This window comes from Hyla sarda, chromosome 8 (assembly GCF_029499605.1).
Source record: "Hyla sarda isolate aHylSar1 chromosome 8, aHylSar1.hap1, whole genome shotgun sequence".
NCBI classification, from domain to species: domain Eukaryota; kingdom Metazoa; phylum Chordata; class Amphibia; order Anura; family Hylidae; genus Hyla; species Hyla sarda.
This window is the reverse complement of record NC_079196.1, coordinates 233,996,550-234,020,260: the sequence shown is the minus strand read 5'-3', so window position 1 is coordinate 234,020,260 and position 23,711 is coordinate 233,996,550.

Below are 23,711 nucleotides of genomic sequence, written 5' to 3'. Positions count from 1 at the left end.
CGGACCTCCAGAGGTTTCAAAACTACAACTCCCAGCAAGCCCGGGCAGCCATCGGCTGTCCGGGCTTGCTGGGAGTTGTAGTTTTGAAACATCTGGAGGTCCGCCGGTTGAAGACCACTGTATCAGACATTGACAAGCGGTGATGATGATGATGATGATGACATGTGGTGATGATGACAAGGGGATGATGAAGGGGGGTGGGGTGGGATGATGACAGGGGGATGATGAAGGGGGGAGGTGTGGGGTGATGACAAGGGGATGATGAAGGGGGGTGGGGATGATGACAAGGGGATGATGAAGGGGGGTGGGGATGATGACAAGGGGATGATGAAGGGGGGTGTGGGATGATGACAAGGGGATGATGACAAGGGGATGATGAAGGGGGGATGATGAAGGGGGGGTGTGGGATGATGAAAAGGGGATGATGACAAGGGGATGATGAAGGGGGGGTGTGGGATGATGGAAGGGGGGATGATGAAGGGGGGATGATGACAGTGTGATGATGATGAGGGTGTTAATGATGGGGGTCTGGATAATGACATGGGGGGATGATGTATTTCCCACCGTAGGCTTATACTCGAGTCAATAACTTTTCCTGGGATTTTGGGGTGAAATTAGGGGCCTCGGCTTATATTCGGGTCGGCTTATACTCGAGTATATACGGTATTTATATTTTGATATTTTACTCTTATTTTTCTTTCCATTTTATTTTTTATTTATTTTCTTTTTTTCCATCTCTATTTCCTATTCTTCTATCCTTTTTCCATATTATATCCAGTATTGTTATTGTTTAATGTACTGTTTAACATATATGTTTAATCATATTTGACCCATGTATAAAACTAAATGTATAAAGTAAATACTGAAATGACTTATTTTTTTCAAATTCATTCCTGGCTTTGTATCCAATAAATGTAATTCAAAAATATGAATGTGTGAACACAGTCTAATGGGAAGATATCTATGTCCCCGGTGTCCAGTGGTTTGATAACCACCTCCATCTCCAGTGCTCTCTGTGCCCGGTCAAAAGTCCATAGCATAGCAGGGCTGACAGGAGATGAGAATGTAAGGAACCTGTAAAAAAGACATTCAGTAGCAGGCATGCTGTCACTACCATGGACAGTCAGGGGTAGGAGTGCCATCACTACCATGGACAGTCAGGGGTAGGTGTGCGGTCACTACCATGGACAGTCAGGGGTAGGTGTGCGGTCACTACCATGGACAGTAAGGGGTAGGAGTGCCATCACTACCATGGACATTCAGGGGTAGGAGTGCCGTCACTACCATGGAAAGTCAGGGGTAGGTGTGCGGTCACTACCATGGACAGTCAGGGGTAGGAGTGCCATCACTACCATGGGCAGTCAGGGGTAGGAGTGCCGTCACTACCATGGAAAGTCAGGGGTAGGTGTGCGGTCACTACCATGGACAATCAGGGGTAGGAGTGCCGTCACTACCATGGACAGTCAGGGGTAGGTGTGCGGTGACTACCATAGACAGTCAGGCGTAGGAGTGCCATCACTACCATGGACAATCAGGGGTAGGTGTGCGGTCACTACCATGCACAGTCAGGGGTAGGAGTGCCATCACTACAATGGACAGTCAGGGGTAGGAGTGCCGTCACTACCTTGAACAGTCATGGGTAGGAGTGCCGTCACTACCATGGACAGTCAGAGGCAGGTGTGTGGTCACTACCATGGACAGTTAGGGGTAGGAGTGCGGTCACTACCATGGACAGTCAGGGGTAGGAGTGCTGTCACTACCATGGACAGTCAGGGGTAGGAGTGCCGTCACTACCATGGGCAGTCATGGGTAGGAGTGCCGTCACTACCATGGACAGTCAGGGGTAAAGGAATAGGTATGTGTGATGTCATTACTAATAATAAACTGTACACATGACAATAGCCGCTAAGTCCTTAAAGGGGTATTGCGCCCCTAGACATCTTATCCCCTCTCCAAAGGATATAGTATATTATATCTGATCGTGGGGGTCCGGCCGCTGGCCCATAAATATCCATTACTCAGATGGGTGTGAAGATTTCAGCCATTATCCATAGGTGTAGATGTCCTGACCTTTAATGCATTGTGTATATCTAGAGACAGAAGCAATGACTGGTCCATATACTACAGTTCACACATGACTTGCTCCTCAGTTATCCCCTTATTCTAATTCAGAATCAATCTATACATATAAAACTCAACGTGTGTGTGTGTATGTGTGTGTATAAATGTGTGTATATATATGTGTGTGCATGTATGTATGTATATATGTATGTGTGTGTATGTATGTATGTATGTATGTGTGTGTATGTGTGTGTATGTGTGCATATATGTGTCTATATATATATATATATATATATATATATATATATATGTGTGTATAAATGTGTGTGTATATATGTGTGCGTGCATGTATGTGTGTATATATGTATGTATGTGTGTATGTTCCAGCATCACGTCCAAACGGCTAAAGATATTACCAATTCACTTGGTCACATGTTACTTATATGTCAACAATAAACATAGTATAGGTGAGTTAACCCTTACTCACCCCCATTTGCCAGGGGCGGGGTTTATGTTTAAAGTCCCATACAAGTCAATGGGAAATACGGCTGGAGATATTTTGATAATACTTGGTCACATGTTACTTATATGTCCACTTAAAATATAGGAGGGTTAATTTAACCCTTAATTACCCCCATTTGTGAGGGTCAGGGTTTTTGTTTAATGTCCCATGCAAATCAATGGGAAATGTATGTTCCCACATAACTTCCGTACGGCTGGAGATATTTCAATAACTGGTACACATATTACGGGTCTGGATAGGAGGTCGACATAGGAGGTCGGGATAGGAGGAAGGGATAGGAGGACGAGATAGGAGGTCAGAATATGAAAATGGGATAGGAGGGCAGGAAAGGAGGGTGGGATAGGAGGTCGGGATATGAGGATGGGATAGGAGGGCAGGATAGGAAGATGGGATAGGAGGTTGGGATATGAGGACGCAATAGGAGGACGGGATAGGAGGACGGGATAGGAGGTCGGGATAGGAGGTCAAGATAGGAGGTCGAGATAGGAGGACGGGATATGAGGACGGGATAGGAAGAAGGGATAGGAGGTCGGGATATTAGGAGGGGATAGGCGGACAGGATAGGAGGATGGGATAGGAGGTCGGGATAGGAGGACGGGATGGGAGGATGGGATAGGAGGACCGGGATAGGAGGACAGGATAGGAGGTCGAGATAGGAGGTCGGGATAGGAGGTCGGGATATGAGGACGGGATAGGAAGAAGGGATAGGAGATCGGGATATTAGGAGGGGATAGGCGGACAGGATAGGAGGATGGGATAGGAGGTCGGGATAGGAGGACGGGATGGGAGGATGGGATAGAAGGACCGGGATAGGAGGACTGGATAGGAGGTCGGGATAGGAGATCGAGATAGGAGGTCGGGATAGGAGGTCGGGATAGGAGTTCGGGATAGGAGGTCGAGATAGGAGGACGGGATAGGAGGACGGGATATGAGGACGAGATGTGAGGACAGGATATGAGGTCGGGATAGGAGGTCGAGATAGGAGATCGGGATTGGAGGATGGGATAGGAGGTCGGGATAGGAGGACGGGATAGGAGGTCGGGATAGGAGGTCGGGATAGGAGGTCAAGATAGGAGGTCGAGATAGGAGGACGGGATAGGAGGACAGGATATGAGGACAAGATGTGAGGACGGGATATGAGGTTGAGATATGATAACGGGATAGGAGGACGGGATATGGGGTTGGGATCTGACAACAATATATGAGGACGGGATATGAAGTCAAAAGCTTCCTCCTCAACAAGGATTAGGAAGGAAAAACCAGGCAACGCCGGGTACTCAGCTAGTTAATCAATAATTGTAAGAATTATATGACTCACAAAGGCCAAATGACCAAAGGATGACCGTAGCGGTGAATGGATTCAGGTCACAGTTTGGACGATTCTTAATAGTTTTCTGTCCACACTTCGTGATGTTTTCATCTGAAGTGAATTGAAATTTTGGAGAGAAGAGAAAAAAAAATTCCACAAAAGAGTTATTAAACAAATCTGTCACAGGAGGGCGTCCGCTCGTGTCTCCCCCATGGGCTCTCAGATTTCTACTATTAGAGGTTTCTAAACTCAACACAAAATACAAACATTGTAGTCACAATAAGGAAAGAAACATAGATGTAAAGAAAACATGACGACTGCTGTCATAGCAAAGAAAAAAAATAGAGATACAAGAATAAGTGTCGCACATACAGGACATCTCATAGTTTATATACATCATGACTTCGATGTGGATCTCCATCTTCTCACATTGCTTCTGCAATTTTGGAAACTTCTGTTATTTAGCATTTGGTCAATAATGTGAAACATAAGACCCTGAATGTCACTGCTTGATAGATAACCCCAGTAATTGGCTAATCCTGTATTGATCATTTATTTCCTTCTAAATATTCATAATATTATTGATATATATATATATATATATATATATATATATATATATATATATATATATATATACATATATATATATATACCACAATCTGAGGAAACATCTAGCGGACCATCTCCTTATTACTTCTAGATAAGAACTTGACAATCGCATCATAATGTGACACCTTCTTCCAGGCGTCTTTCAGTCGAGAATCACCACGAATAATGAAAACCGATTGTAGAGGGGTGAAGGAGGTCATCAGCAACAAAACTTCCCAAAATCCAAACTGAAGTTGTGCGATGGTAGCAAAAAATAAAATCAACATTAAAGTATAAAAGATTACATAGAAGAAGAGGAAATGTGCAATTCTTCTCACAACCCTCTCGTACGGCATCAGGTGTCCATTGTCCACTGTTCCCATACTTCTCTCCATCTTCTGACTGTGTTGTCTCAGGGTCCATACGATGCACATGGAGGAGATAAATATTATAATGAAAGGTAGGAAAGTAACCACCAGGGCAGCATTGATAAACCCTGACCAGTTCTCTGCTAGCCCCCTCACGACAGGCGGAGGACTACCCGTGATGTTTCCAGAACTGTCCTGATGAGAAATCATCAGAAAACTGCAGAAGAAGCTGATGACCAAAGACAGAACTTCCAGAGCCAACAACATCCAAGGAACAATGGAGCTGATGTGGAGCTTCATCCAAGAGAGAAGTCTGGACTGTGATATTTTTACCAAATAGAAGGATCCGAGGCCGGCACTGAGTCAGGCACAAGAGCTGACGCTGTAGAGAAATAATATCATATATAGAGAAGAGAAGGCAGAGGTGGACGAGGCGTGAAGACCAATGAACTCATTCAGTAACCCAGCAGATATCACAATGTTATACGTCACATTGGAGATGCCGATACACACCAAGATTTTATTGCTGCTGCTCATGTGTTTTTTTTTGTAGAAGTCAAAGAAGATGACAGAGACAATAAAGATGTTGTTGAATAATCCGAGAATTATCTCCAGAACAAAACTAATGGCAGAAGCCAAATTATTACTGCTGTAACTTTCCATAATCCTAAGAAGATGTCCTCGATTCTTTACAACTGTCCCGAAAAACAAAACCTGTTCTCCTCCAGAATTCCTAATAAAAATAAAGGACACAATTCTTCTATAACCTTCTGTGCCCAGTTGTTCATCATATAAATGGTTCCAGTTCAATCGACAGCCTTAAATATTGATTCTTCTCAATACACATCCAGCTCATCTCACTTATAGTCAGGTTCAGACATGGATGCCTTCCTAGAAGACCTGGATTAAAATATATGCAAATCCTCAGAGTATTGAATTTGTGGTGACTCTCATGTAACATGACACATGGACTGAAGATATGTAAACCATGTTCTTTACTTACATACCCATCATATGAAGCTTTGTCGTTGTCAACTATCAGGAAACTCTACATGATGTCATCTCCAACTCTCATCAACATCCATCATACTTGTGTACCCTCATGGTGGCTTGGTTCTCTTCTCCAAACTTAACATCTGATAGATTCCTGACTAGAGATCAGCAAACTTTTGAAAAGTTTGATTTGCCGAGCATACCGACCCCCGCTCCGTGTGCATGGAGAGCCAGAGCCCCATGCAGGAGATCACAGATGGTGGGGGTGGTGTGTGGAAGGGGGGGGGGGTGACATTGTATGTTGAGTTTGGCTTGGGGATTGGGGTAGGGGGTTTGGGTGGGCTTGCACTGCAGTACTGCTTTAAGGCTAAGTTATAACGACCTGCAATTTTTTTGGCTTTTTAACCCAAATAAAGCTGCATAAAGTCTCCCTGGTTGTTGGCAGATGCTGCTGGTATTATAATGCACACACTGAGGTATTGAAGGAAGCAATGGGGGAAGTATTCAAAGAGTTGTGTTATTAGGAATCTTTATTTTGCGCCTCAAAGAGTGTTAACTGTGCCTCAAAAAGTCTAGTCACACCCCCTTTAAAAAAAATTTCAAACAGGGTGCTAAATCGGGTGCTAAATATCCGAATATGTGGCACTAATAATTATTTTAAGCAAATGTTGCGCAGGTAATGCAAAAAAAATAAAATAAGTGGTGCTAAATTCTTCGAATATCCCCCCCCATAGGTTTTCCCAAGCATTCCATGAATTATCCTTTGTTGGGAATTGCAACAGGATTAGTGTCCCAAAATAGTGAGTAAAAAATAGCTTTAGTATGAAAATGTGTAGGCCTGGCTGATATTTGCAGTAGGAGCTAGGGTAGTGGACTGGTGGGAGTTGTAACATCCAGAGTACTATAGGAGGTGGTGGACTGGAGTAGTAGTAGGCAGCATACAGCAGGGGTGGTGGTAGTTCTATCTAATCAGTGGCATCTGGCACAGGAGGTATAAATTCTTCACTGATTGATGCCTGATTTATATTTTTCCATGGGTTGAGTTTTTCCATGCTGCTGGCTGACAATCTGCATCAAATGGATAATAGTTGTGCCAAAATGATCACTTGTTTGTAATTTTGGCACACATGCAGCCCTACGAAAGGCACAGTCTCCTGCCCCAGAATTCCAGGCAAAAATTTCTAGCTGTGTGTCAGCAGCTGAAAAGTGTTAAAGGGGTATTCCAGGATTTTTATTTTATTTATTTGACTATGCTACATGGGCTGTATAGTTAGTGTAGTCCATAATGTAGTGTCTGTACCTGTGTGTGACGGTTTTCTCGCAATTCATCTGTGATTTTCACCCAATATTTATTTTTATATGCATACAAAATTACTGTTGTCTCAGATTTTTCCCAGGTTGCAATGGGGCCGAGACACGACTCACTAGTCAGCTGACGACAGGGAGCCTGTCTGCTTCAATGGGTGGAGCGATCACTTGGTGGGAGAGAGATCAGTCTGCAACTAATGCAACAGCTGTAGGCACCCTGATTGAAAACCATAGGTCTTTTGAATGGATGCAGCTAATTTATGTTTCAATTGGTGGGGTGGCTGATGTGTGGGATGAAGGAAAATTGAATTATGGGATTTGTAGGCAAAGGAAGAAAACTCAGGAAAACAGGAAATACCAGCTCACAAAAAGCTAGCCACAGTAACAGTCCCAAGACAAGCTCAGATCCTTCCTAAGCATGTCCCTTTTTGTCTGGCAGGTACCCACTAAAATCACCTTAAGGTGGAGAACCCCTTTAAATCTGACATTTGAATTTTGCCAGGTTCACAAAGGTAAATCTTACACATCTAGGTCCTTTTTGTAGGTTTAAAAATGTATATAAATATATATGCACCCATGATTTTATTTGCCTTGAGAGCAGCTGCCCGACACTGGTCACTACAGCTAAATGTAACTAAGACTCCTAAGTCCTTTTCCATGTCAGTCGTCCCAAGTGTTCTCCCATTTAATTCATAATGCCAGCCTGGATTTTTCTTCCCCATGTGCCTAAGCTTACAATCATCAGTGTTGAACCTCATCTGCCACTTCCCATCCGAAACTTCCAACCTATCCAGATCCATTTGCAATAGTGCACTGTCCTCTATAGTCCTCTACTATATACAGTGCGCTGTCCTCTATTGTGGTATCTACTATACACAGTGCACTGTCCTCTATAGTGTTTACCCCTTTACAGAGTATAGTATCATCTGCAAAGATTGCTACTTTACTATTCAACATCCCTACAAGGTCATTAATGAATACATTAAACAGAACAGAACCCAAGACTGACCCCTGTGGTCCCAACAAGTAACAATTATCCAATCAGTATAAGTATCATTAATTTGCACCCTCTGTTCCCTATCACTGAGCCAGTTACTTACCCACTTTCACACATTCTCCCTCAGCCCCATCCTTCTCATTTTATGCACCAACCGTTTATGTGGCACCGTATCAAATGCTTTGGAAAAATCCAGATATACGACATCCAGCGGTTCCCCCATAATCCAGTCTGGAGCTCACCTCCTCATAAAAGCTGATCAGGTGACAGGACCGATCCCTCATAAAGCCATGTGATATGGGGTCATGCATTTATTTTTATCTAGATATTCCAGAATAGCATCTCTTAGAAAACCCTCAAACAATTTACATACAACCGAGGTTAAACTAACAGGTCTAAAATTCCTGGAGTTGCTTTTTGACCCCTTTTTAAATATTGCCACCACATTTGCCGTGTGCCAGTCCTGGGGAAAAGACCATATCACTATAGAGTCCTTGAATATAAAAAATAGGGGTCTGTCTATTACATTGCTTAATTCCTTTAGAACACAGGGGTGAATGCCATCTGGACCTGGCGATTTGTCTATTTAGATTTTTTGTAGGCGGCACTGTACTTCTTCCTAGGTTAGACGGGTGACCTGTACTTCTTCCTGGGTTAGACAGGTGACCTGTACTTCTTCCTAGGTTAGAGAGATGACCTGTACTTCTTCCTAGGTTAGACAGGGGACCTGTACTTCTTCCTGGGTTAGGCAGGTGACCTGTACTTCTTCCTGGGTTAGACAGGTGACCTGTACTAGAGAGTTTGCCACATCTCGCTGTATTTCCCCTGGCATAAAATTTTCCTCTATGAATACAGTGCAGAAGAATGTGTTTAATATATTTGCTTTTTACTGATTCCCGTCTATAATTTGTTCCTCATCATTTTTTAAAGGGCCAACACTTTCATTTTTAACCTTTTTGTTATTTATATAGTTAAAGAACATTTTGGGGTTAGTTTTTTTCTCTTTGGCAGTGGTTTTTTATTTCTCTACTTTTGCATTTTTTATCTGTTTTTTACATATTCTATATTATTCTCTATAGCTTCTTAATGCTTCTTCACTACCGTCCTGTTTTAGTAGTTTTATTTTATTTTGTTTTGTCATTTATTGCCCCTTAACATTTTTATTCATCCATATTGGTTTTCTTTTATTTCTGACCCTTTTATTCCCATAAGGTATAAACATCTTACAGTAAGAATTTAATATATTTTTTAAAAGTCTCTCATTTAGTGTCAGTATTCTTGTTTTTGAGGACATTATCCCATTTTATATTGTTGTTATCTCTGAGTTGATTGGACTTTGCCTTCCTAAAGCTCATTGTTTTTGTGGCCCCTCGAGAGATTCCCTTATTGAAGAACAAGTTAGAATGTATTATATTATGGTCACTATTTCCTAGGTGTCCAAATACCTGCACATTAGTTACTCTGTCAGGTACATTGGTTAATATTAAGTCTAGTAGGGCGCCCCCTCTGGTCAGATGTGTTGGTTAATATTAAGTCTAGTAGGACGCCCCTTCTGGTCAGATGTGTTGGTTAATATTAAGTCTAGTAGGGCGCCCCCTCTGGTCAGGTCTGTTGGATAATATTAAGTCTAGTAGGGCGCCCCCTCTGGTCAGGTCTGTTGGTTAATATTAAGTCTAGTAGGGCGCCCCCTCTAGGCAGGTCTGTTGGTTAATATTAAGTCTAGTAGAGCGCCCCCTCTGGTCAGGTGTGTTGGATAATATTAAGTCTAGTAGGGCGCCCCCTCTAGTCAGGTCTGTTGGATAATATTAAGTCTAGTAGGGCGCCCCCTCTGGTCAGGTCTGTTGGATAATATTAAGTCTAGTAGGGCGCCCCCTCTAGTCAGGTCTGTTGGATAATATTAAGTCTAGTAGGGCGCCCCCTCTGGTTTGGTCTGTTGGTTAATATTAAGTCTAGTAGGGCGCACCCTCTGGTCATGTCTGTTGGGTAATATTAAGTCTAGTAGGGCGCCCCCTCTGGTCAGGTCTGTTGGTTAATATTAAGTCTAGTAGGGCGCCCCCTCTGGTCAGGTCTGTTGGTTAATATTAAGTCTAGTAGGGCGCCCCCTCTGGTCAGGTCTGTTGGGTAATATTAAGTCTAGTAGGGCGCCCCCTCTGGTCAGGTCTGTTGTTTAATATTAAGTCTAGTAGGGCGCCCCCTCTGGTCAGGTTTGTTGGTTAATATTAAGTCTAGTAGGGCGCCCCCTCTAGGCAGGTCTGTTGGATAATATTAAGTCTAGTAGGGCGCCCCCTCTGGTCAGGTCTGTTGGATAATATTAAGTCTAGTAGGGCGCCCCCTCTGGTCAGATGTGTAGGTTAATATTAAGTCTAGTAGAGCGCCCCCTCTGGTCAGGTTTGTTGGTTAATATTAAGTCTAGTAGGGCGCCCCCTCTAGGCAGGTCTGTTGGATAATATTAAGTCTAGTAGGGCGCCCCCTCTGGTCAGGTCTGTTGGATAATATTAAGTCTAGTAGGGCGCACCCTCTGGTCATGTCTGTTGGGTAATATTAAGTCTAGTAGGGCGCCCCCTCTGGTCAGGTCTGTTGGTTAATATTAAGTCTAGTAGGGCGCCCCCTCTGGTCAGGTCTGTTGGTTACTATTAAGTCTAGTAGGGCGCCCCCTCTGGTCAGGTCTGTTGGATAATATTAAGTCTAGTAGGGCACCCCCTCTGGTCAGGTCTGTTGGGTAATATTAAGTCTGGTAGGGCGCCCCCTCTGGTCAGGTCTGTTGGATAATATTAAGTCTAGTAGGGCGCCCCCTCTGGTCAGGTCTGTTGGATAATATTAAGTCTAGTAGGGCGCCCCCTCTGGTCAGGTCTGTTGGATAATATTAAGTCTAGTAGGGCGCCCCCTCTGGTTGGGTCTGTTGGTTAAAATTGAGTCTAGTAGGGCGCCCCCTCTGGTCAGGTCTGTTGGTTAATATTAAGTCTAGTAGGGCGCCCCCTCTGGTCAGGTCTGTTGGATAATATTAAGTCTAGTAGGGCGCCCCCTCTGGTCAGGTCTGTTGGATAATATTAAGTCTAGTAGGGCGCCCCCTCTGGTTGGGTCTGTTGGTTAAAATTGAGTCTAGTAGGGCGCCCCCTCTGGTCAGGTCTGTTGGTTAATATTAAATCTAGTAGGGCGCCCCCTCTGGTCAGGTCTGTTGGGTAATATTAAGTCTAGTAGGGCGCCCCCTCTGGTCAGGTCTGTTGGGTAATATTAAGTCTAGTAGGGCGCCCCCTCTGGTCAGGTCTGTTGGTTAATATTAAGTCTAGTAGGGCGCCCCCTCTGGTCAGGTCTCAGTCTCCATTATTATCCCCTCGTTCTGATTGGCTGATTATTTCCTCAGTAATTGATCTTCTGTCTCTTCCATTATGTTTGGAGGTTTATAGGTTATAACCCGATCAGGATTTATTATTATTATCTCCAAATATTTCTACCCATAATGACTCCACATTATCGTCTCCTCCTGTATATCCTCCCGCAGTGCAGCCTCCACATTATCCTCTCCTCCTGTATATCCTCCCGCAGTGCGGCCTCCACATTATCCTCTCCTCCTGTATATCCTCCCGCAGTGCGGCCTCCACATTATCGTCTCCTCCTGTATATCCTCCCGCAGTGCGGCCTCCACATTATCGTCTCCTCCTGTATATCCTCCCGCAGTGCGGCCTCCACATTATCATCTCCTCCCGTATATCCTCCCGCAGTGCGGCCTCCACATTATCATCTCCTCCTGTATATCCTCCCGCAGTGCGGCCTCCACATTATCGTCTCCTCCTGTATATCCTCCCGCAGTGCGGCCTCCACATTATCGTCTCCTCCTGTATATCCTCCCGCAGTGCGGCCTCCACATTATCATCTCCTCCCGTATATCCTCCCGCAGTGCGGCCTCCACATTATCATCTCCTCCTGTATATCCTCCCGCAGTGCGGCCTCCACATTATCGTCTCCTCCTGTATATCCTCCCGCAGTGCGGCCTCCACATTATCATCTCCTCCCGTATATCCTCCCGCAGTGCGGCCTCCACATTATCATCTCCTCCTGTATATCCTCCCGCAGTGCGGCCTCCACATTATCGTCTCCTCCTGTATATCCTCCCGCAGTGCGGCCTCCACATTATCGTCTCCTCCTGTGTATCCTCCCGCAGTGCGGCCTCCACATTATCGTCTCCTCCTGTATATATCCTCCCGCAGTGCGGCCTCCACATTATCGTCTCCTCCTGTATATCCTCCGGCAGTGCGGCCTCCACATTATCGTCTCCTCCTGTATATCCTCCCGCAGTGCGGCCTCCACATTATCGTCTCCTCCTGTATATCCTCCCGCAGTGCGGCCTCCACATTATCGTCTCCTCCTGTATATCCTCCCGCAGTGCGGCCTCCACATTATCGTCTCCTCCTGTATATCCTCCCGCAGTGCTGCCTCCACATTATCGTCTCCTCCTGTATATCCTCCCGCAGTGCGGCCTCCACATTATCGTCTCCTCCTGTATATCCTCCCGCAGTGCGGCCTCCACATTATCGTCTCCTCCTGTATATCCTCCCGCAGTGCTGCCTCCACATTATCGTCTCCTCCTGTATATCCTCCCGCAGTGCGGCCTCCACATTATCGTCTCCTCCCGTATATCCTCCCGCAGTGCGGCCTCCACATTATCGTCTCCTTCTGTATATCCTCCCGCAGTGCGGCCTCCACATTATCGTCTCCTCCCGTATATCCTCCCGCAGTGCGGCCTCCACATTATCGTCTCCTCCCGTATATCCTCCCGCAGTGCGGCCTCCACATTATCGTCTCCTCCTGTATATCCTCCCGCAGTGCGGCCTCCACATTATCGTCTCCTCCTGTATATCCTCCCGCAGTGCGGCCTCCACATTATCGTCTCCTCCTGTATATCCTCCCGCAGTGCGGCCTCCACATTATCGTCTCCTCCTGTATATCCTCCCGCAGTGCGGCCTCCACATTATCGTCTCCTCCTGTATATCCTCCCGCAGTGCGGCCTCCACATTATTGTCTCCTCCAGTATATCCTCCCGCAGTGCAGCCTCCACATTATCGTCTCCTCCTGTATATCCTCACGCAGTGCGGCCTCCACATTATCGTCTCCTCCCGTATATCCTCCCGCAGTGCGGCCCCCACATTATCGTCTCCTCCTGTATATCCTCCCGCAGTGCGGCCTCCACATTATCGTCTCCTCCAGTATATCCTCCCGCAGTGCGGCCTCCACATTATCGTCTCCTCCCGTATATCCTCCCGCAGTGCGGCCCCCACATTATCGTCTCCTCCCGTATATCCTCCCGCAGTGCGGCCCCCACATTATCGTCTCCTCCCGTATATCCTCCCGCAGTGCGGCCTCCACATTATCGTCTCCTCCTGTATATCGTCCCGCAGTTCGGCCTCCACATTATCGTCTCCTCCCGTATATCCTCCCGCAGTGCGGCCTCCACATTATCGTCTCCTCCCGTATATCCTCCCGCAGTGCGGCCTCCACATTATCGTCTCCTCCCGTATATCCTCCCGCAGTGCGGCCTCCACATTATCGTCTCCTCCTGTATATCCTCCCGCAGTGCGGCCTCCACATTATCGTCTCCTCCTGTATATCCTCCCGCAGTGCGGCCTCCACATTATCGTCTCCTCCTGTATATCCTCCCTCAGTGCGGCCTCCACATTATCGTCTCCTCCTGTATATCCTCCCGCAGTGCGGCCTCCACATTATCGTCTCCTCCTGTATATCCTCCCGCAGTGCGGCCTCCACATTATCGTCTCCTCCTGTATATCCTCCCGCAGTGCGGCCTCCACATTATCGTCTCCTCCCGTATATCCTCCCGCAGTGCGGCCTCCACATTATCGTCTCCTCCTGTATATCCTCCCGCAGTGCGGCCTCCACATTATCGTCTCCTCCTGTATATCCTCCCGCAGTGCGGCCTCCACATTATCGTCTCCTCCTGTATATATCCTCCCGCAGTGCGGCCTCCACATTATCGTCTCCTCCTGTATATCCTCCCGCAGTGCGGCCTCCACATTATCATCTCCTCCTGTATATCCTCCCGCAGTGCGGCCTCCACATTACCGTCTCCTCCCGTATATCCTCCCGCAGTGCGGCCTCCACATTATCATCTCCTCCCGTATATCCTCCCGCAGTGCGGCCTCCACATTATCATCTCCTCCTGTATATCCTCCCGCAGTGCGGCCTCCACATTATCGTCTCCTCCTGTATATCCTCCCGCAGTGCGGCCTCCACATTATCATCTCCTCCTGTATATCCTCCCGCAGTGCGGCCTCCACATTATCGTCTCCTCCTGTGTATCCTCCCGCAGTGCGGCCTCCACATTATCGTCTCCTCCTGTATATATCCTCCCGCAGTGCGGCCTCCACATTACCATCTCCTCCCGTATATCCTCCCGCAGTGCGGCCTCCACATTATCATCTCCTCCCGTATATCCTCCCGCAGTGCGGCCTCCACATTATCATCTCCTTCTGTATATCCTCCCGCAGTGCGGCCTCCACATTATCGTCTCCTCCCGTATATCCTCCCGCAGTGCGGCCTCCACATTATCGTCTCCTCCCGTATATCCTCCCGCAGTGCGGCCTCCACATTATCGTCTCCTCCTGTATATCCTCCCGCAGTGCGGCCTCCACATTATCGTCTCCTCCTGTATATCCTCCCGCAGTGCGGCCTCCACATTATTGTCTCCTCCTGTATATCCTCCCGCAGTGCGGCCTCCACATTATCGTCTCCTCCTGTATATCCTCCCGCAGTGCGGCCTCCACATTATCGTCTCCTCCCGTATATCCTCCCGCAGTGCGGCCCCCACATTATCATCTCCTCCTGTATATCCTCCCGCAGTGCGGCCTCCACATTATCGTCTCCTCCAGTATATCCTCCCGCAGTGCGGCCTCCACATTATCGTCTCCTCCCGTATATCCTCCCGCAGTGCGGCCCCCACATTATCGTCTCCTCCCGTATATCCTCCCGCAGTGCGGCCCCCACATTATCGTCTCCTCCTGTATATCCTCCCGCAGTGCGGCCTCCACATTATCGTCTCCTCCTGTATATCGTCCCGCAGTTCGGCCTCCACATTATCGTCTCCTCCCGTATATCCTCCCGCAGTGCGGCCTCCACATTATCGTCTCCTCCTGTATATCCTCCCGCAGTGCGGCCTCCACATTATCGTCTCCTCCTGTATATCCTCCCGCAGTGCGGCCTCCACATTATCGTCTCCTCCTGTATATCCTCCCGCAGTGCGGCCTCCACATTATCGTCTCCTCCTGTATATCCTCCCGCAGTGCGGCCTCCACATTATCGTCTCCTCCTGTATATCCTCCCTCAGTGCGGCCTCCACATTATCGTCTCCTCCTGTATATCCTCCCGCAGTGCGGCCTCCACATTATCGTCTCCTCCTGTATATCCTCCCGCAGTGCGGCCTCCACATTATCGTCTCCTCCTGTATATCCTCCCGCAGTGCGGCCTCCACATTATCGTCTCCTCCCGTATATCCTCCCGCAGTGCGGCCTCCACATTATCGTCTCCTCCTGTATATCCTCCCGCAGTGCGGCCTCCACATTATCGTCTCCTCCTGTATATCCTCCCGCAGTGCGGCCTCCACATTATCATCTCCTCCTGTATATCCTCCCGCAGTGCGGCCTCCACATTACCGTCTCCTCCTGTATATCCTCCCGCAGTGCGGCCTCCACATTATCATCTCCTCCTGTATATCCTCCCGCAGTGCAGCCTCCACATTATCGTCTCCTCCTGTATATCCTCCCGCAGTGCGGCCTCCACATTATCCTCTCCTGCTGTATATCCTCCCGCAGTGCAGCCTCCACATTATCGTGTCCTCCCGTATATCCTCCCGCAGTGCGGCCCCCACAGTATCGTCTCCTCCTGTATATCCTCCCGCAGTGCGGCCTCCACATTATCGTCTCCTCCTGTATATCCTCCCGCAGTGCGGCCTCCACATTATCGTCTCCTCCCGCAGTGCGGCCTCCACATTATCGTCTCCTCCTGTATATCCTCCCGCAGTGCGGCCTCCACATTATCCTCTCCTGCTGTATATCCTCCCGCAGTGCAGCCTCCACATTATCGTGTCCTCCCGTATATCCTCCCGCAGTGCGGCCCCCACAGTATCGTCTCCTCCTGTATATCCTCCCGCAGTGCGGCCTCCACATTATCGTCTCCTCCCGCAGTGCGGCCTCCACATTATCGTCTCCTCCTGTATATCCTCCCGCAGTGCGGCCTCCACATTATCCTCTCCTGCTGTATATCCTCCCGCAGTGCAGCCTCCACATTATCGTGTCCTCCCGTATATCCTCCCGCAGTGCGGCCCCCACAGTATCGTCTCCTCCTGTATATCCTCCCGCAGTTCGGCCTCCACACTGCACTTTACATAAACTCCTCCCCCTTTCCGTTTTGTTCGCTCCTTCCTGAATAAATTATGACCCTGTATGTTACCGCCCAGTCACAGCGATCGTCCAACCGAGTCTCTGTTATACCGCGATGTCATAATTCTCCTCAGACATCAACCGCTCCAGGTCATCAGTTTATTGGTCAGACGTCTGGTATTAGTCACCATGATATTCAATGTGTATGAAGCCTATCACTATTATACTAACCCCTCCCCCACTCCTATCCCTATTATACTAACCCCTCCCCCACTCCTATCCCTATTAACTATTCTAACCCCTCCCAAGCTCCTATCCCTATTACACTAACCCCTCCCCCGCTCCTATCTCTATTATACTAACCCCTCCCCCGCTCCTATCCCTATTATACTAACCCCTCCCCCACTCCTATCCCTATTATACTAACCCCTCCCCCGCTCCTATCCCTATTATACTAACCCCTCCCCCACTCTTATCCCTGTTAACTATTCTAACCCCTCCCCCCGCTTCTATCCCTATTAATTATCCTAACAACTCCCTAACCTCTCCCCCCGCTCCTATCCCTATTAACTATTCTAACCCCTTCCCCCGCTCCTATCCTTATTATACTAATCCCTCCCTCCGCTCATATCCCTTTTAACTATTCTAACCCTCCCCCCGCTCCTATCCCTATTATACTATCCCCTCCCCCACTCCTATCCATATTAACTATTCTAACTCCTTCCCCAGCTCCTATCCCTATTAACTATTCTAACCCCTCCCCCGCTCCTATCCCTAATAACTATTCTTACCCCTCCCCCCGCTCCTATCCCTATTAAGTATTCTAACCCCTCCCCACTCCTATCCCTATTAGCTATTCTAACCCCTCCCCCACTCCTATCCCTATTAACTATTCTAACCCCTCCCCCGCTCCTATCCCTATTAACTATTCTAACCCCTCCCCCACTCCTATCCCTATTAACTATTCTAACCCCTCCCCCCTCCTATCCCTATTAACTATTCTAACCCCTCCCCCACTCCTATCCCTATTAACTATTCTAACCCCCTCCCTCCGCTCCTATCCCTAATAACTATTCTAACCCCTCCCCCCGCTCCTATCTGTATTAACTATTCTAACCCCTCCCCCACTCCTATCCCTAATAACTATTCTAACCCCTCCCCCGAACCTTTCCCTAATAACTATTCTAACCCCTCCACCCACTCCTATCCTTATTAACTATTCTAACCCCCACCCCGCTCCTATCCCTATTAATTATCCAAACCCCTCCCCCGCTCCTATCCCTATTAACTATTCTAACCCCTCCCCCGCTCCTATCCCTATTAACTATTCTAACCCCTCCCCCACTCCTATCCCTATTAACTATTCTAACCCCTCCCTCCGCTTCTTTCCCTATTAACTATTCTAACCCCTCCCCCCGCTCCTATCCTTATTAACTATTCTAACCCCTCCCCCGCTCCTATCCCTATTAACTTATTCTAACCCCTCCCCCCGCTCCTATCCCTATTAACTATTCTAACCTCTCCCTCTGCTAGAGGAGATAGAGACAGAAACACAAGATAGAGACAGCTAGAGATAAAAGAGACAGCTAGTGGAGATATAGACAGAAAGAGACAGCTAAAGAGGATAGAAATAGCTAGAGGAGACAGAGACAGCTAGAGAAGATAGAGGCAGCTAGAGAAGATAGAGACAGCTAGAGGAGATAGAGACAGCTAGAGAAGACAGAGACAGCTAGAGGAGATAGAGACATCTAGATGAGATAGAGACAGCTAGAGAAGACAGAGAAAGCTAGAGGAGATAGAGACAGCTAGAAGAGATAGAGACAGAAAAAGGAAATAGAGGAAGCTAGAGGAGACAGAGACAGTTAAAGGAAATAGAGACAGCTAGAAGAGATAGAGACAGCTAGAGGAGATAGATACAGCTAAAGGAAATAGAGACAGCTAAAGAAAATAGAGACAGCTGGAAGAGATAGAGACAGCTAGAGGAGATAGAGACAGCTAGAAGAGATAGAGACAGCTAGAGGAGATAGAGACAGCTAGAAGAGATAGAGACAGCTAAAGGAGACAGAAACAGCTAGAGGAGATAGAGACAGCTAGAGGAAATAGAGACAGTAAGAGGAGGTGTTAGAAATGTCAAAAACAAGAACACATTTCTTATCTACGATGGATAAATTATAATTTCAGGCTTTTTATATAAAAATTGATTTATTAACTATTGAATGAAAATGTCAGGTTACATATAGGTATAATATCTCTAATTACAATATATGGTATTAGACTAAATATATACTATGTAGGAGTTTCTTAGGAATACTAGAGGCAAATGTCATAGATTAATCTCATCTCACATCTCAGGCCTAGTTAGTTCATACAAAATGGTGGATTCTTCTTGTTGCCTTGTCCAAGATGGTCGCCTCCTTCTCCGATCCTTCATCTGGTCAGTTGTCCTCGTCTGTATACTTTCTTCTCTCTGTTTGTGTGTTTCCGGGTTCCTGAGCTCCGTCAGCTTTGAAGTCTTGAGCTTATGTACCATAACTATGGGCGTGTCTATTATAATTATGGGTGGTCCCTTTATTAATGAGGGAGTGTTTAGCCAAATTCAGGATGTATCTTCTATCACTGAGTGTCCATAAATATAATTAAAAGTATGTGTCTTCTCATATATTCATTTATCTCGTGGGTGTATACTCTATGGATATACTCTTTCCTGATTGGATACTACTGGCCGTCCACATATGGTTCATCCCCCGCGCTACATGTGAACTGAAATAGAACGTAACATGTCAAGGGTTCTATATCTTGACTCTATACAAGGCTGTTGGTGTACGTTAGCACACGGGTGTTGAGTAGTGCAGCTCCACACCTCAGTATAACAGCTTTCAGTAGACATTGCACTCAAACAACCGAATTGTGTTCCAATTCCAATACTTTTACTTCACATGTCAGTCTTCATAAGAACAGCTCTTTTGTACATGGATACAGTATACATGAGCACAATAAATATTCACCCAGTGCTTTCAGTCGCTGATACAAATACGCAGCTGTTGGTTCAACCTTCCATGCCCCAGCCGGAGCTTTATCTTGGAGTGTCCATTATAGCTGCGACCTTGCTTGACTCTGGAGCAGCGTCTGGTAGCTCACCGGCCGGAGAGCTTGATGGGCGACATTTCAGGATCTCTCCTGAAATCTATAGTACAGAAGAGGATTATGTAAAAAATAAAGAAAAGTTGATAAAAAAAAATTTTGAACGAGGATATGATAAGAAATCATTGGAGGAAGCGGAGAAAATAGTAGATGAAATACCTAGGGAAGAACTTAGGAAGAAAAAGAAAGAAAAAAAGAAAGGTGAAAATGTTTTTTTTCCACTGTATGATGGACATTCAAAAATGATTAAAAAGACTATTAATAAATATTGGGGTATGTTGAGAGCGGACCCTAAATATGGTCTGTTGTGCAAAGAAAACCCAAGATTTATGTATAGGAGAGGAAAATCCATTGGAGATATGTTGATAAGATTCGACATAAAAAAGAAACGGGTACCCAAGCAAACATTTTTAAGAACCAGAAGAAATGGAACATTCCCCTGTGGATCGTGTCAAAACTGCAGCGGAATTATTAAAGGTGACACAATATCCCATCATATGAAAGGTAATGAGACTCCCATACATGGATGGTATACGTGTGACACAAAACAGGTCGTATATCTTAATAAATGCCCATGTGGCAAGATTTATATAGGCCAAACATCTAGGTCAATTAAAATACGTATAAACGAGCATAAAAGTACTATTCAAAATATGATTAAAAAAGGAACACAAAAAGAGCAAGAAAAGAAAAAGGCAATACTAAACATTGGGAAACCAGTTTAGCAAAACACTTTGCAGAAAATCAGCATCAAGTATGTGATGTAAGATGGATGGTACTAGAGGAGGTTAGTGGAACTCTGGATAATGAAATTAAGAAGAGATTACTGAACCGGGAGGATTACTAGGCTGATTGCTATGTCCCCAAATGGGATTAATGAAAATTGTAATTTAATGTATTTTTGTAATATTCTTTATTTTGCTATATTTTCTATGCTGTTCCGATGTATAGATGTGAGTAATACCATTGATTACTATGTTTAACTATTCTATATGATTTTAACCTGTAGATGTGAAATCTCGCAGGACTTTTTGGTCCATAAATTGTGGTGGTGGGTGCATTCACGTTGGGCTTGAGAAAGGGAGAGATCCTGAAACGTCGCCTGCCGGTGAGCTACCAGACGCTGCTCCAGAGTCAAGCAAGGTCGCAGCTATAATGGACACTCCAAGATAAAGCTCCGGCTGGGGCATGGAAGGTTGAACCAACAGCGGCGTATGTGTATCAGCGACTGAAAGCACTGGGTGAATATTTATTGTGCTCATGTATACTGTATCCATGTACAAAAGAGCTGTTCTTATGAAGACTGACATGTGAAGTAAAAGTATTGGAATTGGAACACAATTCGGTTGTTTGAGTGCAATGTCTACTGAAAGGGTTCTATATCTACATCCAGCACAAAATATTCAACAGTCATATTGTATATTGAAAAATACCTCACAAATCATTTTTAACAGATAGAGACAGCTAGAGAAAATAGAGAGAGCAAGACAAGATAGAGACAGTAAGAGGAGGTAGAGACAGCTAGAGAAGATAGAGACAACTAGAGGAAATAGAGACAGCTAGAAGAGATAGAGACAGTAAGAGGAGATAGGGACAACTAGAGAAGATAGAGACAACTAGAGGAAATAGAGATAGCTAGACAAAATATAGACAGCAAGACAAGATAGAGACAGCTAGAGGAGATAGAGGAAGCTAGAGGAGATAGAGACAGCTAGAAGAAATAGAGAGAGCAAGACAAGATAGAGACAGTAAGATGAGATAGAGACAGCTAGAGAAGATAGAGAAAGCTAGAGGAGATAGAGACAGCTAGAGGAGATAGAGACAACTAGAGGAAATAGAGACAGCTAGAAGAGATAGAGACAGCAAGATAAGATATAGACAACTAGAGGAAATAGAGACAGCTAGAAGAGATAGAGATGGCTTGAGGAGATAGAGAAAGTAAGAGGAGATAGAGAGAGCTAGAGGAGATAGAGACAGCTAGAGGGGATAGAGACAGCAAGACAGGATATAGACAGCTAGAGGAATTAGAGACAGCTAGATGAGATAGAGACAGCTAGAAGAGATATAGACAGCCATAGGAGATAGAGACAGCTAGAGAAGATAGAGACAGCTGGAGGAGATAGAGACAGCTAGAAGAGATAAAGACAGCTAAAGGAAATAGAGACAGCTAGAGAAGATAGAGACAACTAGAAGAGATAGAGACAGCTAGATGAGATAGAAACAGCTAAATAAAATAGAGACAGCTAGAGGAGACAAAGACAGCAAAAGAAGACAGAGACAGCTAGAGGAGATAGAGACAGCTAGAGGAAATATAGACAGCTAGAGAAGATAGAAACAGGTAGATGATATAGAGACAGCTATAAATAGAGGCAGCTAGAGAAGATAGAGACAGCAAGACAAGATAGAGACACCTGCAGGAGATAGAGACAGCTAGCGGAGATAGAGACAGCTAATGGAGATGGAGACATCTAGAGGAGATGGAGACAGCGGGAGGAGATGGAGACAAACACATGTGGGTTGATAATCATAATCGGATATTTTTAGCTCCTGATTTGTGAAGACAAGTGGTCGAGTGATCCTGATCCTGCTGATCTTCTGGATGGGATGTACATAGCGATGTCTCTAGTTCAGCCATAGCTGTCAGATGAGCAGAAAGCCGCCAAGTCCTCTGGTGATGGTGTGATCCTGTATATTGTACATAGAGACAGCTGAAACATATGGGGGAGACCAGACTGAGGAGCATTGAGGATTCATGTCTCCTGAGGAGACGCCCGTTGTGTCAGATCCTTGGGTGAGTGTAGGGATTTGTCTGGTGGGGCAGCAGAAGGTTGTCCATGTATGACCCAATCTCTTGTCTCCATGAAGTAATATCAGGGCCTGCAGCGGACATGAAGAATAGTTCAGCACTAAGCAGACCCAGCACCATCCTGACGAGTAACATCTCTCTTCCCAGGTCAGTGTAGTGTGAGCCAAACAAAACAAGATGTTCTGCACCAGGAGCAGCGCCATGGTTTTAGCCGCATTGATGTGAGCTCTTAGGTGGGAAGCATGGAGGTCAGACGTGTTCTGTATATGATGGGTCAGAGAGGTGAGAGTGGAGGCCAACGAGACCAGAATGACCAGAAAGGGTAAGAAAACTACGGAGCTCAGAGCTTTCATATAATCCTTGAAATCTGTGACACTTTCTGCAGAGGTCACATTGGTGTCATTGAGAGGATAAAATGTGTTATAGATCCCAATGTAAAGTGGCATCAGTCCAACAGACATGACCCCCGATCCTGATATCAGCCATGGAAGCCATCCTGAGACCCGGCCCCTGAGGCAGGTGATGACCCGGTGCTGGAAGGAAACAATTTTAATGCAGAAAAAGCTGCAGAGTATTGCGATCATACATGCAACAAAGAATCTGGAGGCCTCCAGGAATGAAAAGAGGCAAAATAATTGGAAGCTTGAGATGAAGAAAAGATAATTGAAAAAAAATGGAGACCTGCAAACCCTGAATTATAATGTTTGTGAGTCCCAGAACTGAGTGTATGAGGTCCACTGGACGTCTCCCCTGCAAACCCTTCTGAAGGCTGGAGACCACCACAACAGAATTGAGAGAAATTCCAGAACAAGCACTAGAAATGGAGGCAAATGCCTTGATGATATCTCCAACGTCCATGGTGATCCGGCCGGACGGGGAGAGCAGGAATCTGTCTCTGGATTACCTTATAGGGGATTCTGTCCGGCCGGACGGGGAGAGCAGGAATCTGTCTCTGTATTATCTTATAGGGGATTCTGTCTGGCCGGACAGGGAGAGCAGGAATCTGTCTCTGGATTATCTTATAGGGGATTCTGTCTGGACGGACGGGGAGAGCAGGAATCTGTCTCTGGATTACCTTATAGGGGATTCTGTCCGGCCGGACGGGGAGAGCAGGAATCTGTCTCTGTATTATCTTATAGGGGATTCTGTCTGGACGGACGGGGAGAGCAGGAATCTGTCTCTGTATTATCTTATAGGGGATTCTGTCTGGACGGACCGGGAGAGCAGGAA